We start from the raw sequence: 26388 nt of genomic DNA on the forward strand, positions 1-26388 counted from the left end.
AAATTACAGACCAATATCCCTCATGAACATAGATGCAAAAATATTCAATAAAATATTAGCAAAAAAAATTCAAAAATACATCAAGAAGATCATACACCATGACCAAGTGGGATTCAACTTAGGGATGAAAGGATGGTACAACATATGAAAATCCATCAACATCATCCACCACATCAACAAAAAGAAGGACAAAAACCACATGAACATCTCCATAGATGCTGAACCATTTGACAAAATTCAACATCCATTCATAATAAAAACTCTCAACAAAATGGGTATACAGGGCAAGTACCTCAACATAATAAAGGCCATACATGACAAACTCACAGCCAACATCATACTGAACAGTGAGAAGCTGAAAGCTTTTCCTCTAAGATCGGGAACAAGACAGGGATGCCCACTCTCCCCACTGTTATTCAACATAGTACTGGAGGTCCTAGCCACGGCAATTAGACAAAACAAAGAAATACAAGGCATCCTGATTGATAAGGAAGAAGTCAAACTGTCACTATTTGCAGATTACATGACATTGTACATAAAAAAACCCTAAAGACTCCACTCTAAAACTACCAGAACTAATATCTGAATTTAGCAAAGTTATACAGGATACAAAATTAATACACAGATATCTGTTGCTTTCCTATACACTAACGATGAACTAGCAGAAAGAGAAATCAGAAAAACAATTCCATTCACAATTGTATGAAAAAGAATAAAATACCTAGGAATAAACCTAACCAAAGAAGTGAAAGACCTATACCCTGAAAACTACAAGACACTTTTAAGAGAAATTAAAGAGGACACTAGCAAATGGAAACTCATCCCATGCTGCTCTTGACTAGGAAGAATTAATATTGTGTAAATGGCCATCCTGCCTAAAGCAATATACAGATTCAATGCAATCCCTATCAAAATACCAACAGCATTCTTCAATGAACTGGAACAAATAGTTCTAAAATTCATATGGAACCACAAAAGACCCTGAATAACCAAAGTAATCCTGAGAAGGCAGAATAAAGTGGAGGGGGGATCTTGCTTCCCAGCTTCAAGCTCTACTACAAAGCCACAGTAATCAAGACAATTTGGTACTGGCACAAGAACAGAGCTACAGACCAGTGGAGCAGAATAGAGAGTCCAGATATTAACCCAAACATATATGGTCAATTAATATACGATGAAGGAGCCGTGGACATACAATGGGGAAATGAGAGCCTCTTCAACAGCTCGGCTGGCAAAACTGGACAGCTACATGTAAAAGAATGAAACTGGATAACTGTCTAACCCCATACACAAAAGTAAATTCGAAATGGATCAAAAACCTGAATGTAACTCATGAAACCATAAAAATCTTAGAAAAAAACATAGGCAAAAATCTCTTGGGCATAAACATGAGTGACTTCTTCATGAACATATCTCCCTGGGCAAAGGAAACAAAAGCAAAAATGAACAAGTGGGACTATATAAAGCTGAAAAGCTTCTGTATAGCAAAGGACACCACCAATAGAACAAAAAGGCATCCTAAACTATGGGAGAATATATTCATAAATGACAGATCCAATAAAGGGTTGACATCCAAAATACATAAAGAGCTCATGCACCTCAACAAACAAAAAGCAAATACTCTAATTAAAAATGGGCATAGGAGCTGAATAGACAGTTCTCCAAAGAAGAAATTCAGATGGCCAACAGACACATGAAAAGATGCTCCACATCGCTAGTTATCAGAGAAATGCAAATTAAAACCACAGTGAGATATTACCTCACACCAGTAAGGATTGACACAATCCAAAAGACAAATAACAACAAATGTTGGTGAGGTTGTGGAGAAAGGGGCACCCTCCTACACTGCTAGTGGGAATGTAAACTAGTTCAACCATTTTGGAAAGCAGTATGGAGGTTTCTCAAAAATCTCAAAATAGAAGTACCATTTGACCCAGGAATTCCACTTCTAGGAATTTACCCTAAGAATGTAGCAGCCCAGTTTGAAAAACACAGATGCACCCCCTATGTTTATCGCAGCACTATTTACAATAGCCAAGAAATAGAAGCAACCTAAGTGTCCATCAGTAGATGAATGGATAAAGAAGATGTGGTACATATACACAATGGAATAGTATTCAGCCATAAGAAGAAAAGAAATCCTACCATTTGCAACAACATGGATGGAGCTAGAGGGTATTATGCTCAGTGAAATAAGCAAGGCAGGGAAAGACAAGTACCAAATGATTTCACTCATATGTGGAGTGTAAGAACAAAGAAAAACTGAAGGAACAAAACAGCAGCAGAATCACAGAACCCAAGAATGGACTAACAGTTACTAAAGGGTAAGGGACAGGGGAGGATGGATGAGAAGGGAGGGATAAGGGTGGGAAAAGAAAGGGGGTATTATGACTAGCATGTATAATGTGAGGTGGGGGGCACGGGGAGGGCTGTGCAACACAGAGAAGACAAGTAGTGATTCTACAGCATCTTACTACATTGATGGACAGTGACTGTAATGGGGTTTGTGGGGGTCTTGGTTACGGGGGTGTCTAGTAAACATAATGTTCCTCATGTAATTGTAGATTAATGATACCAAAAAAAAGAAACAAAACTCATCACCAGTTAGGTAAGTTTTTTTTTTTTTTGAGAGGGCATCTCTCATATTTATTGATCAAATGGTTGTTAACAACAATAAAATTCTGTATAGGGGACTCAATGCACAATCATTAATCAACTTCAAGCCTAATTCTCAACAGTCTCCAATCTTCTGAAGCATAATGAACAAGTTCGTACATGGTGAACAAGTTCTTACATAGTGAATAAGTTCTTACATGGTGAACAGTGCAAGGGCAATCATATCACAGAAACTTTCAGTTTTGATCACGCATCATGAACTCTAAACAATCAAGTCAGATATGATTATTAGTTTATTTTTTTTTGAGAGGGCATCTCTCATATTACATTGATCAAATGGTTGTTAACAACAATAAAATTCTGTATAGGGGAGTCAATGCTCAATGCACAATCATTAATCCACCCCCAGCCTAATTCTCATCAGTCTCCAATCTTCTGAAGCATAACGAACAAGTTCTTACATGGTGAACAAGTTCTTACATAGTGAATAAGTTCTTACATGGTGAACAGTACAAAGGCAGTCATCACAAAAACTTTTGGTTTTGATCACTCATTATGAACTATAAACAATCAGGTCAAATATGAATATTCATTTGATTTTTATACTTGATTATATGTGAATCCCACATTTCTCCCTTTATTATTATTATTATTATTATTTTAATAAAATTCTGAAGTGGTAGGTAGATGCAAGATAAAGGTAGAAAACATAGTTTAGTGTTGTAAGAGAGCAAATGTAGATGATCAGGTATGTGCCTGTAGACTATGTTAATCCAAGCTAGACAAGGGCAACAAAACATCCATGGATGTATGCCGCGGGCTGCTGCAGGGGAAGAATGGGGACGACCCAGACTTAGAACAGATCAGGCACGGATTTGGCAGATGACAGACAGAGCCCAAACGCAAGGGAGGTTTCAAGCTGCTGCTGCAAAATTTATTATTCAAACACCAAGATATATATTGTTCCTTTTTGCGGAACAGGAACATAAGTTTTTTTGGCAAAAGTTCAGAGGATTGCAATCTCAGCGATAAGCATCTTAACAGGACCTTCTCAGTTTCAAATTGTACAGGAAAGGGATATTTTTACCATTTGCAGTTACCATGCTAGACATTGTGGTTAATACATTATGATGTGCATTCTCAAAGCCAGTTTAGATTGTTTTCTAAAACTTGTAAAATTTCTCTCATAGTTCTAGGATGACCATAAACATTATATTTTATAGGATGAGTAGTTTTTCCATAATCAGCCAGAAATATAACCACTTGCCTTCTCAATTGCCATTGTTGTTCTGCTGTCAATGTGCATCATGGAGCAAGTGCTCTTGTTATGCTTTCCCACCAGGAAAGATCTTGATATTTTATTCTCTTCCCGTTTTATTTACCCATCTGTCTAAATTACTGTCATATACTCTTGTCCATGGGGTTGGGGCATCGGTAGGCCTAGGTCTATATGGACCTCTATATCTAGGAGGTTGCCACCATCTGTTGTTTATAAGATATTCTATGCTATTATTTCTAATCTTGACTACAAACTCCATGGTAAGCAGCTTCTGCTTTTCTGCCTCCAATTTATCTTCTGGAAGGTCCTTTCTTTTCCTAGAAGTTCTTTGAATCTCCAACTCTAACCTTTGTAACTCATCAAAATATCCCCAAATGTGTTCTTTGGGATTTTCAGCATTTGCAGTAAAAGATATGCTATAGGGGAACAATCATCTGGCAAGGTGACAAGCAAAGCAAGCTTATGCAATTTATTCTCTATGTGTTTTTCTATCTGGGTGAAGGAGGATGGGTCTGAGGTTGCCGTGCTCAAGAACAGTGAGTTCACTGTCTGCTGGACCGGAACTTGTGGTTCCTCAGTTCCTGGATTATCTAATGGCACATCTCGATTCACTGAAGCAGAGGAAGTGCTGCAGACTGTTATGCCAAATATCAATAATACAAGGCACATTCCGGCCCCCATGCACAATACACCTGAACCGGAAAGCATGCTTCTAAGATATCTTTTTATGAGCATCTGCCAGGGACCTCCAGGAGATCTAGCCGCTCTTGGCGTGAACCTCGGGACTGGCAGCCATTCAAGCTCTTTGAATTCCATGCTGCACAGACTCCACTGGAGTTGGTGTGGCAGATGTAGAAGATTTCTCTCAAAACAGGGGGGGTGGGGGTGAGGTTCTAAGCCTCACCTCTTTTGATCCCCAATTTCTCACCTGATGGCCCCCCTGCGACTGTGCCTGTCTTAGGTTGTTCCTCCCTTGAGGAATCTTACCCGTCTCTGGCTAACCAGTCATCTTCCGAGGCCATACAGGGAAATGTAAAGTTGGTAAGTAAGAGAGAAGCCATATTGTTTGAAAAGGTTAGCTTTTTACTTCTTTGCAGGTTTATGCCCTGTGTCTTCTATGCCCAGCATTTGTCTTGAGGTATCTTTACCACTTGGAGGAATTATGATACTCGGTGAATTTGATATGAGGCATGAATTCTATTTAAGGGTTGTAATTAGGAAGGAAGAAGAAAAGCTATAGAGGTAGCAGATGGAAGAAAACATGGGAAGATTGATTATTTCTTTGACATATCTTCTTGTAGAGTAACTTAAGCATGTATAGGTTTTAAACTACTAATTAAATTGCACACACACATTAACATAATAGGAATACAGTTACATAACCAATGCAGATCTATAATTACCAGCCATCTCCAGTGAAGCCAAGAAAACCAGTTAGGCACCCTAGGCATTTGTGAAAATTTGTCTATGATATTGTGGATATTGTCCAACTGTACTTGAACAGTCTGAGAGAAATCAGACAAATTAAAACAACCCATTCCTGGGAACTGTTCACATCCCATATGTTCTTTTAACAGTAGATAGTCTGTAGTTGTAATATTTTGGAGCACTACAACTTGCACTTCTTCTAACTCTTGGTTGAGTTCCAACAGTATAGATCCAGTCAGATTTGTTGTTTTACTGAAAGCACAGGCCAGCTTAGATATCTCCTTCTTCATTCCAATGACAAGTCCAGGAATTGGTGGGATGAATGCAGCTACAACTACAGCATCGCCTGGATCTTTGTTGAGGATTTTTGATGATCATCTTCTGGCATGAGTCTTTCAGAGAGTGCTGATGTTGGAAGTTCTTCTTCATATCATATCTTAGTTCATTTTCTGGGTAGCCAAATTAGGCTTTGTTCCTCTGTATAAATACAAACAGACCCTTTGCCCACACTTTGATATACCCTGTATACCATTGTGTAGAACTCATTGGAGGTCACCACACAGGAACTGCTTTTTTTTTTAAGAGAAAGGAATATTATCAGAAAAGTGTACCTCCATAGCCAATCATCTGACACCCTTTAAGTGATCAAAATTAAGGATATTTAAAGCATGCATTAATCGTTGATTTACAGTTAGTTTTATCCTATCAGGGAGTAATCCCCCTTCTCTTCTCTTTCTTTCTCTTTGTTATCTTTAATCTACACTTACATGAAGAATATTATGTTTACTAGGCTCTCCCCTATACCAGGTCTGCCCTATCATACCCTTTACAGTCACTGTCCATCAGCATAGCAAAATGTAGAATCACTACTTATCTTCTCTGTCTTGTACAGCCCTCCCCTTTCTCCCACCGCCACCATGCATGCTAATCTCAATACCTCTCTTCTTCTTCCCCACCCTTATCCCTCTGTACCCACCCATCCTCCCCAGTCCCTTTCCCTTTGGTACCTGTTAGTCCATTCTTGGGTTCTGTGATTCTACTGCTGTTTTGTTCCTTCAGTTGTTCCTTTGTTCTTATACTCCACAGATGAGTGAAATCATTTGGTATTTCTCTTTCTCCGCTTGGCTTATTTCACTGAGCATAATTACCTCCAGGTCCATCCATGTTGCTGTAAATGGTAGGATTTGCCCTCTTCTTATGGCTGAGTAGTATTTCATTGTGTATATGTACCACATCTTCTTTATCCATTCATCTACCTATGGACATTTAGGTTGCTTCCAATTCTTGGCTATTGTAAATAGTGCTGTGATAAACATAGGGGTGCATCTGTCCTTCTCAAACTTGATTGCTGCTTTCTTAGGGTAAATTCCTAGGAGTGGAATTCCTAGGTCAAATGGTAAGTCAGTTTTGAGCATTTTGATGAACCTCCATACTGCTTTCCACAATGGTTGAACTAATTTACATTCCCACCAGCAGTGTAGGAGGTTCCCCTTTCTCCACAGCCTCTCCAATATTTGTTGTTTGTCTTTTGGATGGCAGCCATCCTTACTGGTGTGAGGTGATACCTCATTGTAGTTTTAGTTTGCATTTCTCTGATAATTAGTGATGTGGAGCATCTTTTCATTTGTCTGTTGGCCATCTGTATTTCTTTTTTGGAGAACTGTCTGTTCATTTCCTCTGCCCATTTTTTAATTGGATTATTTGATTTTTGTTTGTTGAGGCATGTGAGCTCTTTATATATTTTGGACGTCAAGCCTTTATCGGATCTGTCATTTACAAATATATTCTCCCATACTGTAGGGTTCCTTTTTGTTCTATTGATGCTGTGTTTTGCTGTAGGGAAGCTTTTCAGCTTAATATAGTCCCACTTGTTCATTTTTGCTGTTGTTTTCCTTGCCCGGGGAAATATGTTCAAGAAGAGGTCACTCATGTTTATGTCTAAGAGGTTTTTGCCTATGTTTTTTTCCAAGAGTTTAATTGTTTCATGACTTACATTCAGGTGTTTGATCCATTTTGAATTTACTTTTGTATATGGGGTTAGACAATTGTCCAGTTTCATTCTCCTACATGTAGCTGTCCAGTTTGGCCAGAACCATCTGTTGAAGAGACTCTCATTTCACCATTGTATGTCCATGGCTCCTTTATCAACTATTAATTGACCATATATGTTTGGGTTAATGTCTGGAGTCTCTATTCTGTTCCACTGGTCTGTGGCTCTGTTCTTGTGCCAGTACCAAATTGTCTTGATTACTGTGGCTTTGTAGTAGAGCTTGAAGTTGGAGAGTGAGATCCCCCCTACTTTATTCTTCTTTCTCAGGATTGCTTTGGCTATTCGGGGTCTTTGGTGTTTTCATATGAATTTTTGAATTATTTGTTTCAGTTCATTGAAGAATGTTGCTGGTAATTTGATAGGAATTGCATCAAATCTGTATATTGCTTTGGGCAGGATGGCCATTTTGACGATATTGATTCTTCCTAGCCAGGAGCATGGGATGAGTTTCCATTTGTTAGTGTCCCCTTTAATTTCTCTTGAGTGACTTGTAGTTTTCAGAGTATAGGTCATTCACTTCCTTGGTTAGATTTATTGCTCGGTATTTTATTCTTTTTGATGCAATTGTGAATGGAAATGTTTTCCTGATTTCTCTTTCTATTGATTCATTGTTAGTGTATAGGAAAGCTACAGATTTCTGTGTGTTAACTTTGTATCCTGCAACTCTGCTGTATTCTGATATCAGTTCTAGTAGTTTTGGGGTGGAGTCTTTAGGGTTTTTTATGTACAATATCATGTCATCTGCAAATAGTGACAGTTTAACTTCTTCTTTACCAATCTGGATTCCTTGTATTTGTTTTGTCTGATTGCTGTGGCTAGGACCTCCAGTACTATGCTAAAAATCAGTGGGGAGAGTGGGCATCCCTGTCTAGTTCTCAATCTCAGAGGAAAACCTTTCAGCTTCTCGCTGTTCAGTATAATGTTGGCTGTGGTTTTATGATATATGGCCTTTATTATGTTGAGGAACTTGCCCTCTATTCCCATTTTGCTGAGAGTTTTTATCATGAATGGATGTTGAATTTTGTCAAATGGTTTTTCAGCATCTATGGAGATGATCATGTGGTTTTTGTCTTTCTTTTTGTTGATGTGGTGGATGATGTTGATGGATTTTTGAATGTTGCACCATCCTCGCATCCCTGGGCTGAATCCCACTTGGTCATGGTGTATGATCCTTTTGATATACTTTTGAATTCAGTGTGCTAATATTTTATTAAGTATTTTTGCATCTACATTCATCAGGGATATTGGTCTGTAATTTTCTTTTTTGGTGGAGTCTTTGCCTGGTTTTGGTATTAGGTTAATGTTGGCTTCATAGAATGCGTTTGGGAGTATTCCCTCCTCTTCTATTTTTTGGAAAACTTTAAGGAGAATGGGTATTATGTCTTCTCTGTGTGTCTGATAAAATTCTGCGGTAAATCCGTCTGTCCCGGGTGCTTTGTTCTTGGGTAGTTTTTTGATTACCATTTCAATTTCTTTGTTCGTAATTGGTTTGTTTAACTTTTGTGTTTCTTTTTTGGTCAGTCTTGCAAGGTTGTATTTTTCTATGAAGTTGTCCATTTCTTCTAGGTTTTCCAGCTTGTTGGCATATAGGTTTTCATAGTAGTCTTTAATAATTCTTTGTATTTCTGTGGAGTCTGTCGTGATTTTTCCATTCTCATTTCTGATTCTGTTGATTTGTGTTGATTCTCTTTTTCTCTTAATAAGTTTGGCTAGAGGCTTATCTATTTTGTTTATTTTCTCAAAGGACCAGCTCTTGATTTTGTTGATTTTTGCTATTGTTTTATTCTTCTCAATTTTGTTTATTTCTTCTCTGATCTTTATTATGTCCCTCCTTCTGCTGACTTTAGGCCTCCTTTGTTCTTCTTTTTCCAGTTTTAATAATTGTGATGTTAGACTATTCATTTGGGATTGTTCTTCTTTCTTCAAGTGTGCCTGGATCGCCATATACTTTCCTCTTAGGACTGCTTTCGCTGCGTCCCACAGAATTTGGGGCTTTGTGTTGTTGTTGTCATTTGTTTCTATATATTCCTTGATCTCTATTTTAATTTGTTCATTGATCCATTAATTATTTAGGAGCTTGTTGTTAAGCCTCCATATGTTTGTGAGCCTTTTTGTTTTCTTTGTAGAATTTATTTCTAGTTTTATACCTTTGTGGTCTGAAAAATTGGTTGGTAGAATTTCAATATTTTGGATTTTGCTGAGGCTCTTTTTGTGTGCTAGTATGTGGTCTATTCTGGAGAATGTTTCATGTGCACTTGAGAAGAATGTATATCCTGTTGCTTTTGGATGTAGAGTTCTATAGATATCTATTAGGTCCATCTGCTCTACTGTGTTTTTTAGTGCTTCCGTGTCCTCACTTATTTTCTTCCCAGTGGATCTATCTTTTGTGGTGAGTGGTGTGTTGAAGTCTCCTGAAATAAATGCATTGCTGTCTATTTCCCCCTTTAGTTCTGTTAGTATTTGTTTCACATATGCTGGTGCTCCTGTGTTGGGTCCATATATATTTAGAATGGGTATATCCTCTTGTTGGACTGAGCCCTTTATCATTATGTAGTGTCCTTCTTTACCTCTTGTTACTTTCTTTGTTTTGAAGTCTATTTTGTCTGATATTAGTACTGCAACCCCTGCTTTCTTCTCGCTGTTGTTTGCCTGAAATATGTTTTTCCATCCCTTGACTTTTAGTCTGTGCATGTCTTTGGGTTCGAGGTGAGTTTCTTCTAAGCAGCATATAGATGGGTCTTACTTTTTTATCCATTCTATTACTCTGTGTCTTTTGATTGTACATTCAGTTCATTTACATTTAGGGTGCCTATTGAAAGATAAGTACTTATTGCCATTGCAGGCTTTAAATTTGTGATTACCAAAGGTTCAAGGTTAGCCTCTTTAGTATCTTTCTGCTTAACTTAGCTCGCTTATTGAGCTGTTATATACACTGTCTGGAGATTCTTTTCTTCTCTCCCTTCTTATTCCTCCTCCTCCATTCTTCATATGTTGGGTGTTTTGTTCTGTGCTCTTTCTAGGAGTGCTCCCATCTAGAGCTGTCTCTGTAAGATGCCCTGTAGAGGTGGTTTGTGGGAAGCAAATTCCCTCCTCTTTTGCTTGTCTGGGAATTGTTTAATCCCACCATCATATTTAAATGATAGTCGTGTTGGATACAGTATCCTTGGTTCAAGGCCCTTCTGTTTCATTGCATTCAATATATGATGCCATTCTCTTCTGGCCTGTAGGGTTTCTGTTGAGAAGTCTGATGTTAGCCTGATGGGTTTTCCTTTATAGGTGACCTTTTTCTGTCTACCTGCCTTTAAAACTCTTTCCTTGTCCTTGATCTTTGCCATTTTAATTATTATGTGTCTTGGTGTTGTCCTCCTTGGATCCTTTCTGTTGGGGGTTCTGTGTATTTCCGTGGTCTGTTCGATTATTTCCTCCCCTAGTTTGGGGAAGTTTTCAGCAATTATTTCTTCCAGGATACTTTCCATCCCTTTTCCTCTCTCTTCTTCTTCTGGTACCCCTATAATGCGGATATTGTTCCTTTTGGATTGGTCACACAGTTCTCTTAATATTGTTTCATTCCTGGAGATCCTTTTATCTCTCTCTATATCAGCTTCTATGCGTTCCTGTTCTCTGGTTTCAATTCCATCAATGGCCTCTTGCATCTTATCCATTCTGCTTATAAATCTTTCCAGAGTTTGTTTCATTTCTGTGATCTCCTTTTTGGCATCTGTGATCTCCCACCAGACTTCATCCCATTTCTCTTGTGTATTTCTCTGCATCTCTGTCAGCATGTTTATGATTTTTATTTTCAATTCTTTGTCAGGAAGACTGGTTAGGTCTTTCTCCTTCTCTGGTGTCTCTGTGATCTTGGTTTGCCTGTAATTTTGTCTTTTCATGGTGATAGGAATAGTTTGCAGAGCTGGGACCAGTGATGGCTGGAAGAACTTCCCTTCTTGTTGGTTTGTGGCCTTCTTCTCCTGGGAGAATAGCGACCTCTAGTGGCTTGTGCTGGGTAGCTGCACGCAGACAGGGCTTCTGCTTCCTACCCAGCTGCTATGGACTTTATCTCCACTGTTGCTGTGGGCATGGCCTGGCTCGGGCTGCTGCTCCAACGTGGTGGAGTTGCGTTGGAGGGGGAGTGGCTGGGAGGCTATTTATCTCTGTAAGGGTCCTCCGTGCTCCCTGTCGCCCAGGGGATTAGAGTGCCCAGAGATCCCAGGATTCCCTACCTCTGGACTAAGTGTTCCACCCTGCCCCTTTTAAAACTTCCAAAAAGCACCCACCAAAACAAAACAATGACCACAAAAAAAAAAAAAAAACATGGCCGCTCGTTTTTCTTTATTCTCCACCACCAGCCTTGGGCACCTGCTCACCAGACTTGCTGCCCTGTTTCCCTAGTATTGGGGTCCTTATCCCTTTAAGACTTCCAAAAAGCACTCACTAAAACAATACAACAACAAAAAAAAATACAAAAGAAAAAAGAAAAAAAGGTGGCCACTCCTGTTTCTTTTATTCTCTGGTGCTGGTCTCTGATACCCGCTCGCCGGTCTTGCTGTCCTGTTTCCCTAGTATTGGGGACCCTGTTCCTTTAAGACTTCCAAAAAGCACTCACCACCACAAAACAACAACAACAACAAAAAGATGGCCGCTCACTTTTCTTTTGTCCTATGGCACCAACGTCTAGTACCCACTCACCGTTCTTGCTGCCCTGTTTCCCTAGTATCCAGGGCCCTGCGCATGCACTGTGTCTGCGCTCTGGTCTGGATGGCTGGGTCCTGGGCTCCTTCTCCCTCCCGCTCAGACCTCTCTACTCCTGCCAGGAGCTGGGGAGAGGGGCACTCAGGACCCACCAGGCCGGGGCTTGTATCTTACCCCCTTTGCAAGACACTGGGTTCTCGCAGGTGTGGATGTGGTCTGGATGTTGTCCTGTGTCCTCTGGTCTCTATTTTAGGAAGAGTTGTCTTTGTTATATTTTCATAGATATATGTGGTTTTCGGAGGAGATTTCTGCTGCTCTACTCACATCACCATCCTGGCTCCGCCCCTCTATTCTTTTGATTTTTATACTTGATTTACATGTGAATCCCACATTTCTCCCTTATTATTATTATTATTATTTTTAAATAAAATGCTGAAGTGGTAGGTAGATGCAAGATAAAGTTACAAAACATAATTTAGTGCTGTAAGAGGGCAAATGTAGATGATCAAGTCTGTGCCTATAGACTAAGTATTAATCCAAGCTAGACAAGGGCAACAAAACATCCATGGATGTAGAAGATTTCTCTCAAAACAGGGGGCATGAGGTTCTAAGCCTCACCTCTGTTGATCCCCAATTTCTCACCTGATGGCCCCCCTGCGACTGTGCCTGTCTTAGGTTGTTCCTCCCTTGAGGAATCTTACCTGTCTCTGGCTAACCACCAGTTAGGTAAGTTTTAATTAAAATACAATAGAATGAGTGTATTTAAAAATTAGTTTACTTCAAAAGGTGAGGTCCAGGAGGTGGGAGGAAGGATAAAATAAAAAAGGAGTCCTTTATAATGTAAAGGCTGCAAATGACCGATATTCCCCAAAGGACTATCAAGGCTCAAAAAGAAGAAAAAAAAAAACAAAAAGTCTCTAACTTTCTGGGTAAGCTATAAAACCATTTTTACTAATTATCTGTGTTTGATGGATCAACTCAGGCCTCCTCATACTTTTCTACTTTTGTAACACATAATTACAAAGGAGAGTAAGTACATGGCATTTACCTGGCACACAGTATTTACATATATTTTGTAAATAATAAGCTAATAAACTGTTTCAACATGAAAATGAAAATAACAATGTTACTTCAGGATTATTAAGTATAACTGTATAAGTTAATATATATTTAATACCTAGCATAGTACATAGTATATTCTTAATAAATGTAAACTAAATCAAAATCTGAACTTGTTTTTATAGCAACCTTATGAAACAGGCAGAAGAGATACTATTATTGCTTTAATGAAGTAAAAAAATTTAGTTTTGAATAAATTAAACAGCCACTACCTTTCCGTCCAAAAATAATTAGTATGTAGAAAAACTAGACCTCATAGGGTCTTGATTCCAGGTTCAGTTTCTTCTGCAATTCTATTCCTGGACTCGAAAAATGTGACATCTTGAGAAATAATTTACTCTATTTACACCTATTAAAATTAATCTTAATATTATTTAACCCTGTTCCTATAAAAACAAACCACTTATTATTCTACTAAGAATATTACATCTCTACCACTGGAATTAGGTTTCTTAAAGATAAATTAGAGGAGACACATCTAATCAAGTGACTAGAAAGTTTGCATGCACTTACTTTGACACTTCAACTTTTAATTCCATCTCATTCTTCTCTAATTCTAGAATTCATTGCCTATCAGCATCACTTACTGTCTTGCTCACACTCTCAGCTAATTCATCTTAACATCTGTTCTACCTTCTGTACTTCCAAACTGATTTTGGTAAGCTAAGAAAGAGTAACAAAAAATGTTCAGAAACATCAGTTTTGGGTAAGATTTCCCTTTCAATTTAGCTTTTGGTGTAAGACAGTCTTCTTTCCTTCGTGTTAGTCCAGATACTGAAGCCGGTGTGAAGTATAATAATAGACTGAAGAGGGTAAAGAGAGAAAGAGTCAGGGACAAATTATGAGAACTCTGTTTATATGCCAAACCACCAAAGTCATTTATATTAGGCAATTCACAATCTAATAATATCTGAATCCTGGATATTATTAATTTGCTTGGATTGCAGTAAACATATTATATTTTACTTCAATTACATTATCTGTAAATAAATCCAAATGAGAAAATAAAATCTTACTGATATCTATTTAGAGACTCAAAATAAAATGAAATATGTATTTTGAAAAATATACTAATTCTAAAGGTGCTACTTCATTATAAATTGTTGAATATTTTCAAACTATATTTATTACCATCTGGTTTAATAATTTGGACCATATTAAAATAAATCCTAAAACCTATTACACTATAAAGTCCCTGAGAGCAGAGACAACTATTTTATTTTCTGCTATAACCCCAGCCCCTGTATAGTAATAGACATTCAATATACATTTGTTAAATGAATGGATGGTAGTGGAAGGCAATTTTATTATTAAGCAAATAATATCTTTTTGCACATTGTATCTAATAATGAAATGCTGATGAGAAATAACTCATTTCACAGAAACATGTGCTTTCATTTAAACTTTTTCAGATTTAAAAATACATCTTTTATGTATCCACTACATGAAACACAAGCATTAATAAATATGCTACTCCAGAGATGAAAACAAACCTCTTACAATAAGACAATGTCTATCATGCTAATTCTTTACTCTATAATTGCATGATTAAAATTGCAATATGAAACCTCAGCAAATTTGGTTTCCAATTCAAAATTACGTTCTTCCATTTGCTTTAATGAAGTCTTCACATGTTCGTACATTTTTTGAGAATGTTCAGCCCATTGCCTTTCATTTAATTCCTTCATCTCAAACCTAGTGATTTTTTAAGAAATAGATACAATTTCGCTGTTGGTTATTGATTTCTCTGCCTTATCCATGTTAGATTCGTTATCTACATGTAACAATACTTTGTTATCAAAGTTATATCCCAGACATTTTAGACATTGCATATATGGAGGAAATTTGATTCCAGCGGAAAAAAGATGAGCCTTTTGAAGTATGACAGACCTAGACTCCAGTCTTAGCTCTGTTACTGCCTGCCTGCATACTACCTATCCCATTCAATCTCTGGAGAACTTACACTCTTCATCAATCAAATGATAATAAAAATTATTCCTCTTAATATTATTGAAACAAGGTAAAAGATGTAGTGTAGAAGGTATCATATGTGGGTAACTAAAAGGGCAAATAAATATTTTGTTAGCTGAAAGGATATAAACTGTATAAGAAGCAATACAGAGAAGGGATACTGCTTTGTGATACAAGTGCAAAGACTTTATTTTTAAAGTCACACAGAGTGAAGCTGAAAAATAAAATCTGATGCCATGTGATTTAGGGATTTCGCCAAATCTTCTTTAACCATCAGTACTATGTGGCCTTTGTATACATCTAATATCAAATATTTTAAATTCTTTTATTAGTTACTACACCCTAATCTTTTTCTCTTTTTTTTTCATTAAGGTATATATTCCTATGAAGGTTTCACAAGAAAAACAATTTGGTTGCTACATTCACCCATATTATCGAGTCCCCCCCATACCCCACTGCAGACACTGCCCATCAGTGTAGTAAGATGCCACAGAGTCACTACTTATCTTCTCTGTGCTACACTGTCTTCCCCGTGACCCACCCCCCACACCATTACTACACCCTAATCTTATATGCAGAGTTGTATGGCTTGTCTTGAAACATAAAAGTCTGTGGTTAAATGAAAAGAGAATTAAAAATTCCTAATTTTCCATGAAAAGGCATTACATGGGATTGTCACTAGTTACTTAATCATTTTTTTGTGAAGAAAGAGAAAACTAATACTTTTGTTTTGCATAACAGACATGACATGCTCGAGGAAAAAAACAAAATTTGGTAGCGTTTTATTTTTTAGGGAATCAATCATATGTTCAAGGATGTCAATTATTTTAAGGACCTAAGCAGTGATTCACTTCACAGAGTCTCTGGTAACACCAATAATGCCCCCTATTTTTCTAGCTTTACAAGCTTGAGTTTAGTAACTGAGTTTACTCAAAGAACTACGAATGTTTTGGAATCAAACAAAAAGCTGTTTGGGTATCTTCCTGTTTTCAGAAGTACATCATTTTGTTCTGTATGTATCTTTCCAGATACGATTTTGGAATAACTGATCTAATAATGAGCAGCAACAATTACTAAAAGAAGCTGAGATAGTAAACCAGTCCATTATGGAAGAGCAACTCATTCAGGCAAGCATAATGAAAGAAAGAAAAATCTACTGAGTATAAATACACAAGGAACATAAAAGCCCTTCTCCATTCTATTTTGTGCTGAACAATGAGAATGAGGACAGGCATGTCACAGGGGCTGCAACAGATCAGCTATCTGTATGTCCTTGTCTTTGGCGTGTTCTTAGAGGGTAGAGCACAACAGCCTGATACCAACCAATTCTTGGATGATAGAAGCTGGTAAGGTGACACTTTTAAGCAACAATGTAAGGGCAACAGGAAGTAAGAAAAGCTTTAAAACTTCACTGATAAAGCCATGCACAGGAGAGATTAAGGGATTTGAAAATTAAGGAGTTTCCTTAGGGAATTCAACACTTATTAAAGAGAGTTGGGGTAATATGAACAGAGAACTTGCATGTAAAACTCGCTTTTACATCTTATTTTAAAATGGTATTATCTTCTTTCATGTAGGAGCTACATGCAAGGCAATTCGCTTTTATTGCTTAATGAATTGAAAATTGCATTTCTGATAGCAGCTTATTCTAGACTTCCCAATGTGAGGCCTCTCTAAACTACACGTCTCAGTTACCAGTCCAATAGAACAGCTCTATTTAGTAACAGAAACTTGGAAGCATTAGAACTCTAAGTCTTGGAAAACAAGTAAAAACACCTGATCCAAAGCAGCAAATTTATTTGATGTTGGTCAATACAAATTCCTTTCACATTTTTTGATGTTCTATGATTATCTTTTAATTTAAAAATATTCAATGATATTTTACTTTACACATAAGTAAAAAAACTCAATAGGATCATTAAAATATAGGTATTTCAAAGTTATCACCAATCTTGATTATCAAATGGTTCAAAATAGCTAATGCTTACTTATAAATTTTTAGCATATAATTTCATGAGTAAACCTAATTCAATATATAACTGAGAACCAAGCTTTGGTAGAGATTAGTACAAGATATTCATCAATTGCCTGACAAATTAAACTGTTGGGCAGAGTTTATTTTTATCAAAAACCTCATTTTCATCTGGTACATAAACTTTAAATGACAAATATTCAGTATTACATCTTAATTATTTTATATTATCAGAGTCATCATACTTACCTAACTTAGTTTTTTGTTCCCAGGCTTGCTCAATAGTGTGAAGTTTTTCCTTGGTAATCTCCAGTTCTTTGCTTACAGACTCCACTTGTTCTTTAGAGATTCATTTTCACAGTGAATAGAACAGAAACATCACCAAAAAAACACATTGTGATTAAGACTAATACCATAGAAATGACATTGTCCTAACTTTATATATTATCTCCTAAAACTCACAAGATTGTTTTTGTTTGTTTCTTTGTAAGAGTAGAAGTTCCCTCACAGGTAAAACACATATATATATATGGATACACACACACATATAAAAATATTATTTTAAAATAATCATCAAAATCTTTTGTGTCCAATATGAGGCCCTAGACTTCTGAGTATTAGCTTCTGTCATGCTCTTCCTGGCCAAGCTGGAGTACTCACTCAGCTTCACAACCTTCCCAAACCAGCTTACTTTCCTCATTCACACAGATCGTGACTGCACATTCCTAGCATGCCGTCCATGACAGGTTCTGCCTGTTCATAGTAAAAAGAAACAGACAAAATTCTGGCCTTTCCAAGTCCCACCATTTGGTATCTGTGGGTATGTAAATGCAACAGGAGTTGGGGAGGGTGTGGAAGGCAGCAGACAGTAAACAGGTGAGCAAACAAAATCATTAAAATAGTCGAGTTAGAAAGAAAAAGAGTATGGACTCAGAGAATAATAAAAGGAGGTATATCTAGACAGCATGGTTAAAGAAGGTATTAAACACTTAAAAGGTGGCATTTAAGCTGAAACTGAAGGTATGAGAAGGAGCCAATAATGATGAGAAAGCAGTCATGGAAAGAGCTGATACATTGTAAACCCAGGTGCTCTAAAGCAGGAAAGCGTATGGAGTGTCATAGGGCTTGAGCATGTGAGCAGAAATGAGAGTGAAGAATGGTTGAAGATAAAGTTGGAGAGAGAACAGAGGCAATTCCAGGCAAGGCATTGTATGTCAAAATAAGGAACTGGCATTTAGTTTAATGTAAAATAGGGGATCATTTAAATATTTCAAAGAAGATATTTTAAGCAATCATTCTGGGTGTAAAGTGGAGAATAAATGAAGGAGTAAATAGAGAAATCAGCAATTAGTCAGGAAGATACTGTAAGGTCCAGGTGAGTGATGACCTGGTTTGGACTAGGGTCACAGCAGTGAAAGCAAAAAAGAGGATACACGTGAATTAATTACATTTATGAAGCAAAAATGACAGGCAGGAGGACTAGGAAATAACTTCAATGGTAGCCTATATTGATACAGGAACAATTATGAGAGAAATAGATATCAGGAGTTCATTTTAGATATGTTAAATTTGAGATCCCCTTGAAAAATGAGTTGTAAAGTAGGTAATTCCATATAGTACTGAGAAATCAGACTGGACACATCAGTGTAGGAGTTGGCACATAAATAAAATATTTTAAAGCTTGTTTATTCTTTCTTCTAACAAATAGAATGTCTGCTATATGTCAGGTTCTCTAAGCAGTGGACTTCAGTGGTAAAGAAATTCTGTCCTAGAACTTAGGTGTTTGTGAGGTAGTTGGAAAACAAGCCAATAGGCAACACAGTACCAGGTAACAAGTATTGTGAATAATAAAACAGGGTAATGAGATTCTTACAAAAGGGGGTGTTACAATGAAAAGCAAGATAAGGAAGTAAACTGTGACTTTCTGGTAATGTGCACAATTATAACCCAGTTCTAGATACAGTAAAAACACAGAAGGAAAACAAAAGAGGACTTAGAATGTTTTAAATATCTTTCTACCCCTTTTCCTTTACTTTGAGACTCTGTCAAGAATAATTCTGGTCTTGCCCCAGATTCTGCTTTCTTCCCCAGCCCTAATAATGCCACTCACTTCTACCATTCTCATCTCTCATCTTTAGTCATTCTCTCCCTATTAGCTCTGAATTTTCTTTCCCTCTCCCCTCCAACTTCACTGGTCTCCTTCATTAAAAAACAAAAACAAAAACAAAAACTGATAAAATAAAACAAATCCTCCTCCTGATTCTACCTCAACCTATATCTATTTCTCTTTCCTTCAACCATTACATTTCTAGTATTTTTATTGCTTTATCACCCATTCAGTTTTGTATTTCCTTATAATGCACTCTATTTTTTATATTCTGAACTTGGATTTTCATCACCTTTATTCTCATGAAACTTTACTCTCAAGAGTACCAATGATTTCCTGATAACCTTTGCACCATGACTTTACACCTTTATCTCTCTCTGAGGCATCTATTAACTGTAATTCTGTGGCAAACCAGAGGTATTAAATACATAAAAATGAATGTAAATAGAGTCCTGATACCAAGAAGCTTATATTCTGGTAGGGTAGGCAGACATATAAACACTTATAATATAATGTTATATAACTAGGTACAAAATTAAGGATGAATACAGACCCAAGAGAGTGACTTTGTTCTGTGAGGGATGATGCTCCAGAGAAAAAAAAATAATGCCTGAACAAAGTATCAAAACTGGAAAAGAAACTCACTAAGCAGATGAACTGGAAGAGAGGGAAGGGCTTTTTAAAAGACAAAGGAAAGAGCAGGTATAAAAGAATATACTGAGGAAAAAAAACACTTGCAGAGAGTTGGCAGTTCAGCTTCTTAAAAAATAGTGTGAAACTCAAGAGTGTCATAGTGACGCAAGTGAGGGATAATCACAAAAGAACTGGACTTTTATTCTTTAAGTGGCAGACTTTAATAAGCAAGGGGGTGACAATGGTCAGATGCATGTTTAGAATGATCATTCTGGTGGTAGTAAGGATGTAATGTTGTAGATAGGGATATGAGTAATGGCTACTACAATAAACGTAATAAAGAATGAAAGTAAGACATTGTTAATAGATATGTAGAGAAATGCTTAGAGATCTATTTAGAGACACAGAATTAAAACTGAAATGTGAGGAGAGAAAGCATACAAACACAAAATTTTTAAAATTCTAAGATGAAAAATATTCTTCAAGAAGATAAAGTTAAAAACTACTTGATGTTTTCTACAGGAGATTCCTTACTTAAGGATTTTCTAATGCTAGAGAGGAGAGGAAAAGGACATGAAAGATGAAAAAAAAAGAAAATAAATTGTTACCACACCTAAATATTAAGAATATTCTATAAAAATTAACATAATCATCTCTCTTCAGCAAAAATAGTAAAAATTAAACTGACCATGATTATTTCTATTTAGTATTAATAAATAATGATTTAGATAATTTTGTCATTGAAAGCTATTCAGAAACTATATGTATATATGAAAGCTATATAAGTTTTGCTTTACTAAATGTGTCCTTCTAAGAAAGTTAAAGCTTTTAAGCCAACAGTACTAGATCTCATTCCACTCCTATCAGAGGATTAAAAAGAGAGTAAGGCAAAAGACATAAGCTGCCAATTCTGAAGATGAAGATGAACAAATCAGGAGCTTGTTTTGCCTACCGCGTGTAGGGAGGCCCAGTGGGTCACATTCACAGACTGAATGAGTCTTAGCATGCTCCATCCTGCTTTCCTGTATTTACAGTAAGAAAGGATGGAAATCTGCAGAGCTCATCCATGGTCCAGGAGGAGCCATTTTCTTATTCACTCTCAGTCACATCCATCCCAAGCAACACCAATCAGCCGGAGACCATGAGAGAATAATTTACACCATGATCAGAGCTAAGGGAAAGGGATGGGTCCTTAATGATGCTTCTCCTTAGATTAAAATATCCTATCTGCTCCATGCTCTTTTTTTATTTTTAAGTGCCTGGGAAAGAGGTTTGAATGAGCAAAGTCATGTAAGTGGACCAAGGAGGATGACCTGGATGAAGTCATTCAGAAGTCACTGTGTACCTATAGGTTAAGTTATCATCAAAGCAGAATGGCTAATACTACAAGATTCAAGGATTACACAAACTTACCTCTAGGTGTTCCAAGTTACTTGCTCTTTGCACAAGCATATTATCTTTTTGTAAGATGTCCTTGTACTTTGCAGTTAGTTCATTGTATTGTTTATTGGCCAATTCTAGTTTAGTCAGAGGAACACTATTATCTAGAACTTTTTGGAGAGCTGCAATCTTGAAAATGGCCATTTCCTATGTAAATAAGGATACACTGAGTTAAGCTGGTATTTCTTTCTGGTGAAGCACTAGCTATTTTTGAGGAGGCTAAGGTAATACAACTGGAAGCAAAACACAGTTCAGAATTACTTAAAAAAAGAAGATTTCTCATGTAATAAAAATATTGCAATAATTATTTTCTTTCATATAAGAAACAGTATTATTTGGCAATTTAAAATCATAATAAAAATAAAAATAAAGGGAATCCTTTTATAACTCCTGTTATAGTAAAATGGAATTCAGTTAATTTCAGAAAAATGTAATACACAGTGGCAAGGAAACATATTACTCAGAATGTATCTTTGGATGGCTTTTCTAAATTCCGTTAAGACTACAAAAAGAACTTACCTTTAGACAGCTGAATGGCGAAAGGCAAAATTAGCCTTACCACAGGTAACCTTTATAGCTCAGCTATTATACAGATGGAAGGGTTAAATAAGAGGAAACTTTTTGTTTACATTAAGGAAACAGTACTTAGGGACAAAAACCTCCCCATCATAGCTACCTGTACTAAATAATACGAAAGGCTGTAAGTTACTTGGCTCATGTTCTACTCATCAGCTGGAGAACTATATAAAAAGTCACTATTCAAATACACTGTATTAACATCAAACAAAGTTTGAACTTTGAAGTTCTCTCCAAAGGAACTGATGAATTAGTACAAGGAATAACCAAACTTATGAAGTGAGGAAGAAAGAATTTCTAACTCATTCATGAAGGAAAATATTTGTAATGGTGCTTTTAGATCTCATTTTAACAACTTCTGTTCCTAAGCAAGTATACACTGCTTTACCCTTGGAATATAGTTTCATTCATTAATGGTTGGGGGAGGGGTTTCCCATTCCTTAAAAATACATACACCTCTTTTTTGGCCTACCAATTGTTGCCAAAAAAAATTCAGGTTGAACAATCTGGTTGAAGAAAACATTTAATTCTTTTTTCCTCTGTATTTCACGCACTAGATATATTTGTAATATTCCAAGAAAAGTATATTCTACAAAATTAATGCAAAAATAAAAACAAGAATATTTCCTAAGTCTCAAAATTTCCTTATTACATGTCCAAATAAAAAGAGCTCATTTTCAACAGGTTCCTTGTTACATCAGGTGTCAGCTCTAACATCACACTGATGATATTTTATGATATTTATAAAACAGTTTTATAGTTTTAGCTCCTCCATTTAGGTCTTGAACCATTTTGACTAATTTTTATATGTGGCATGAGATGGGGCTCTGACTTCATTCTTTTGCATGTATCCAATTGTCATGGCACCATTTCTAAAAAAGACTATTCTTTCCACCTTGTGTTGTCTTGACACGTAATTTTAACATACAGTTTTTCAGGGTCATTACTTTAAAAATGGTTTGTAGTTAGCAACTTTCATTTCCTAATGAGTTAATATTTAAAAGGTTTGCTTTTTATTATCAAGTGATTAAATTTTTAAAGGTTTTAAAACCCTTAATGTTTTATTTTTTATCACATTGTGGTGACAGACTATCACATACAAATAAAATATTTTTAAAATCTTATAAACCATGTAAGATGTGTGTTTTGGTAAATGTTTCCAAAAATTTGGGAAAACTGTATTGAATCTTTTTAAGGTAAAATGTTTAATCTTTATTAATTAAACTTATTAATTATATTAATAAAATCCCTAAAGACTTTTTATGTTCTTGATTTATGGATATCAAGAATAACATGCTGAAAATTCTCTCATTTCTAGTTTTTCCAAATGCTTTTATTTTATCTTTAATGCATTAAATTTCATGGCAATTTTATCTTTACTGTGATTTTTTTCTCTTTCGTTCACATAAACTGAGCATCTTTGCATTGTCCCATACGTTTTTTTACGTTAGATTTTCCACTGTTATGTTTTCTTTCGGTTTGTGTTTATTTGATATGTCTGCCCATATGCATTAATTTTCAATTTCCTTGGCATTTTACTAATTATATTAATCTTTTCCTTTTAATAAGGAGGGTTAAAAGTCATATGGAGGAGTAAAACAAGAAAATAAAAAGCTGCTAGTTTTCTAATTGAATTTTTAAAATATTTTATCAAAGTTTATCTATTTAAATTAATTCTTATAGCTGACATATACTGTTATACTTTTTAGTAAATAATAACAATAACGACCATTGTTTAAACTTTTTGAGTCAGGCATTCTTAAGTACTTTTTTGAGCATTATCCTATTAACCCTGAAAATTAACCTATGAGGTTTACAATAATATACATTACAGATGAAGAAATACACTTTAAAGGGTTGGTATTTTATCTTTGTTTTTCTGTTTGCCTGCTTCTTTCTTCTTGTTTTCTCTTTTTGGTAAGTTTTAAAAATGTTTTTAAACCTCTATAACTAGAAAGGTTTATACATATGTTGTTAATTACCTGATAAGCTTCTTCCAATCTTATTTCATGCTTTTTTCAAAAGCATGCACTTGAACTGATATGTATTTAATTACTATTTCCAGGGAAGGACAGTTTCTATTTACAACTTTACATAAAATTAGAAAATTAGCAGTTTTTTATTTTCTTGTTCTTCTCCTCCATCTGACTTAGCTTTGCAACAATCTGAGATTTTAAAAGTGTGTGCGTGTTGTGTGTGTGAGAGAGAAAGAGGGGCTGCTTCCATTTATACGAACATTTAAAAAAGATATGCACTATCTCACTCCCCAACTTCAAGATCTACTACAAAGCCATAGTAATCAAGACAATTTGGTACTGGCACAAGAACAGAGCCATAGACCAGTGGAACAGATTAGAGACTCCAGACATTAACACAAACATATATGGTCAATTAATATTCAATAAAGGAGCCATGGACATACAATGGGGAAATGATAGTCTCTTCAAGAGATGGTGCTGGCAAAACTGGACAGCTACATGTAAGAGAATGAAACTGGATCACTGTCTAACCCCATACACAAAAGTAAATTCAAAATGGATCAAAGACCTGAATGTAAGTCATGAAACCATAAAACTCTTAGAAAAAAACATAGGCAAAAATCTCTTGGACATAAACATTAGCGACTTCTTCATGAACATATCTCCCCGGGCAAGGAAAACAAAAGCAAAAATGAAGAAGTGGGACTATATAAAGCTGAAAAGCTTCTGTACAGCAAAGGACACCATCAATAGAACAGAAAGGTACCCTACAGTATGGGAGAATATATTCGTAAATGACAGATCCGATAAAGGCCTGACATTCAAAATATATAAAGAGCTCACGCACCTCAACAAACAAAAAGCAAATAATCCAATTAAAAAATGGGCAGAGGAGCTGAATAGACAGTTCTCCAAAGAAGAAATTCAGATGGCCAACAGACACATGAAAAGATGCTCCACATCACTAGTTATCAGAGAAATGCAAATTAAAACCACAATGAGATATCACCTCACACCAGTAAGGATGGCTACCATCCAAAAGACAAACAACAACAAATGTTGGTGAGGTTGTGGAGAAAGGGAAACCCTCCTACACTGCTGGTGGGAATGTAAATTAGTTCAACCATGTGGAAAGCAATATGGAGGCTCCTCAAAATGCTCAAAATAGACTTACTATTTGACCCAGAAATTCCACTTCTAGGAATTTACCCTAAGGATGCAGCACTCCAGTTTGAAAAAGACAGATGCACCTCTATGTTTATCGCAGCACTATTTACAATACCCAAGAAATGGAAGCAACCTAAGTGTCCATCAGTAGATGAATGGATAAAGAAGATGTGGTACATATATACAATGGAATTTATTCAGCCATAAGAAGAAAACAAGTCCTACCGTTTGCAGCAACATGGATGGAGCTAGAGGGTATTATGCTCAGTGAAATAAGCTAAGCGGAGAAAGACAAATACCAAATGATTTCACTCATCTGTGGAGTATAAGAACAAAAGAAAAACTGAAGGAACAAAACAGCAACAGAATCACAGAACCCAAGAATGGACTAACAGTTACCAAAGGGTAAGAGACTGGGGAGAATGGGAGGGAAGAGAGGGATAAGAGCGGGGAAGAAGAAAGGGGATATTATGATTAGCATGTATAATGTGGGGGGTGGGGAAAAGGGGAGGGCTTTGCAACACAGAGAAGACAAGTAGTGATTCTACAACATCTTACTATGCTGATGGACAGTGACTGTAATGGGGTTTGTGGGGGGGACTTGGGGTAGGGGAGAGCCTAGTAAACTTAATGCTCTTCATGTAAATGTAGATTAATGATAACAAAATAAAAATTAAAAAAAGTAAAAAAATCAAAGTTCAATATTAAGTAACTATCAAATCAAACATCTCTTAATAATTATGTAAAAAGAATCTTAGATAAGTTGTATAAAAAGAAAACCATGGTGTATGCTATTGTTAAAAAAGATATTTATATATTATGTTTTTTGGAGTCAACTAAATGAAACAGATGTATAAAAGTAAAGGAACTATTGAATATTAGGTAAAAGTTTCATTACTTCAAGAAATACTAATTTCTAAGAGTACCTCTAACATTAAAGAGAAGGTTCCAAAATGATTGAAGATGGAATTACTTTGTATTTTTCAAATTATATATTCAACTTCAGGGCATTTAAACAATTAACATCTTGCCAGGCAAGATGAAAAAAAACCAATCATATTTATAAAACATTTCATTTTATTTCCCTATATCTTTAGTTTTATTCATTAAATTACCTCTTAATTAAAAAAAACACCTTATGATCCCATTTTCTAATTATTTCTTCCAAAAGGCTGTATCCATTTATGTTCTTCTTAGCATTCATGGGAGTGTACATTCCTCCCATATCTGCAGTATTTAGTGTTACCATGGGTTTTTGTTTTTTGCTACGTTACCATATCCTAAAGCATCATCTATTTGGAAGACCTCATTTTTTGTCCTTCTTGATTACTTCTGAGGTTAAATACTTTTTATATGCTTGTT

The 26388-nt window shown here is 36.1% G+C and overlaps 1 pseudogene; it reads right to left on the reverse strand.

The window, feature by feature from the left end:
* Positions 1-22742, reverse strand: part of LOC108400952 (centrosomal protein of 290 kDa-like) — a 332902-nt pseudogene extending 310160 nt beyond the window's left edge.
* Positions 22743-26388: the final 3646 nt, after the last annotated feature.

This window comes from Manis javanica, chromosome 10 (genome assembly GCF_040802235.1).
Source record: "Manis javanica isolate MJ-LG chromosome 10, MJ_LKY, whole genome shotgun sequence".
Taxonomy (NCBI): Eukaryota; Metazoa; Chordata; class Mammalia; order Pholidota; family Manidae; genus Manis; species Manis javanica.